Here is a 2,235-nt window from a genome sequence, read left to right as displayed (position 1 = left end):
TTTTTTTAATCATTACTCTAGTTCACACTTTGTTTTTTCTCACCCACGGGGTATTTGGATTAACTTTTTTTTTTTTTTTTCTTTCAAATAGACTTATTTAACAAAGCGTAAGTTTTTTATAGTTTGTTTGAATCAGAGTATAGTAAATTTAGCCTAGCTAGGCGTGTGCAAAAAACCGACGAACCGAAAAAACCGCTTCAAACCGACCAGACCGATGTAAAAATTTCGGTTCGGTTTCGGTTCGGTTCGGTTTCGGTTCGGTTCGGTTTCGGTTCGGTTCGGTTTCGGTTTTATCATATAAAAAACCGAAAATTTCGGTTCGGTTTTCGGTTGCAATTTCTAATAGGCCGAACCGACCGAACCGAACCGAAATATATTAAATAATAATAATTTGTACAAAATATTTTAACAAAGTACCTGGTATCCTAGCGACAAGGACACGTGCTTGTCTCCAGTCAGCCCAGGTTCGACCCTTAGTAATGCCTTTTTATTTTTCCTCTCCTTATTACCAAAACTACGTCGTTTTGGGGTTTGCTTTATAACCCTATTAATCCTATTTTCAGCATTTGTCTCTCACGTTTGGGTTTTGTTCTCTCTGACTTCCGTTTTCAACATCAAGAGAGAACATCAAGAAGCAAGAAATGAAAAACCCACACCAAGAACAACATTCAGAGAGAATCAAGAACAAGAATCAAGAAACCCACCCAAAGATCCAGAGAGAAAACATCAACAAACCCCGTTGTCGCCGCTGCCTGGAATCTTCGCCACCTGGTTTCAATCGCCGCCGCCTCCTTCGCTGTCGCCGCCTCTCTGGTTTGATTTTTCTGTCTTCGTGGTTTGGGTTTTGTTCTTTGTGGGTTTCTGTTTAGGTTTCAAGGTTTCTGGGTTCGTGGTTTGGGTTTTGTTCTTCGTGTTTGGGTTTCAAGGTTTCTGGGTGTTTGGGTTTTGTTCTTCGTGGTTTGGGTTTTGTTCTTCGTGATTTCTGGGTTTCAAGGTAGAAGGTTGTGAGTTTGGTTTCGCCGGTACGCTTCTTCGTCGTTCTCTCTCTCTTTTTTTTTTTTTTTTTTTTTTTTTTTTTTTTTGGGTTTTGTGTTTGCTACTTTGCTTGGTGCTTGGTGTTTGTTGGTGTTTGGGTGGTGAGAAAACGTGGGAAAGCAAAGGGATTTTCTGGGTTTGTTAATTTTTTCTGGGTTTGTTTATTTTTTTTGGGTTTGTTAATATTTTCTGGGTTTCTGCTTTCTGGGTTTGTTAATATTTTCTGGGTTTGTTAATTTTTTTTCTTTGTTTGCTTTCTTAGAAAATAAATGATGAGGAAACCGAAAAACCGACTGAAACCGACCGAAACTGAAATCCAACCGAAACCGACGGATTTCCAATTATTTCAGTCGGTTTCGGTTGAGAATTTCACAAACCGAAAATTTCGGTTTCGGTTGGCCAACACTTAGAAAACCGACCGAAACCGAACCAACACACCCCTAAGCCTAGCCAATTGTACTCTATTCGCTTTCACTCCCTTTCAATTTAAATAAACCATTAAAAATTTCTTTTAACTACTATATTATTTAATGTAATAATCACGACAAAAACCAAGAATTTAAGTCGAAACACGTCAAAAATAAAAGATTTATTTGATAGAATTAGAAGACACTTGACAAATAATGGAATAATTACATAGCAAAATGAGATTAATTACAAAATTAAAGAACCAAACTTAGCACAGAAGAAACTGAAAATCCAGCTGCCACACCTCGGGGAAAAGGAAAGGTGCTTGACCTTTTTTACTCACTTTTCTTCTAGGGTATATTAAAAAAAAAGAGTCACCACCGCATAATTTTTAATCTTAGAACATACTATTTATTAGTCTACTCACTCCTTCCTCCAAATTAATACTTAAAACAGTTAAACCACGACCGCACGTTGCTCAATAAAAATAAAATAAAATCAATGCCTTACAATAACAACAATGGTCAAAACTCAAAGAAACTAAATAGTGGCCGCCAACTACAATCCAACCTCTCTGGCCAACATAGCATTATATAGGTATTTCCCCTGTACAAAGTCCAGATTCTTTTTTTGTTTTTTATTTTTAATAAGCAAGTCCAGATTCATCTTACAACTATGGAATTATGCAAAAAATTATATAGGTAGTTCCTAGCTATTAATTTTCCTGGAAAATCCAGGAAACAAGTATATAATAAATGTACATAATGATAGACAGCGTGGTAGAAAGTAAAA

General features: G+C 36.5%; 1 long non-coding RNA gene across 1 annotated transcript; it reads left to right on the top strand.

Moving 5' to 3' along the window:
• The first annotated feature begins 389 nt into the window (after positions 1–389).
• On the top strand, positions 390–1,199 carry LOC126692701 (uncharacterized). The gene is made up of 2 exons (XR_007645064.1): positions 390–464; positions 564–1,199. It is a non-coding gene; the product is annotated as an uncharacterized LOC126692701 (long non-coding RNA).
• Positions 1,200–2,235: the final 1,036 nt, after the last annotated feature.

This window comes from Quercus robur, chromosome 7 (assembly GCF_932294415.1).
Source record: "Quercus robur chromosome 7, dhQueRobu3.1, whole genome shotgun sequence".
NCBI lineage: Eukaryota > Viridiplantae > Streptophyta > Magnoliopsida > Fagales > Fagaceae > Quercus > Quercus robur.
The sequence above is the reverse complement of the archived record's forward strand: the minus strand, read 5'-3'. Positions and strand labels throughout refer to the sequence as shown.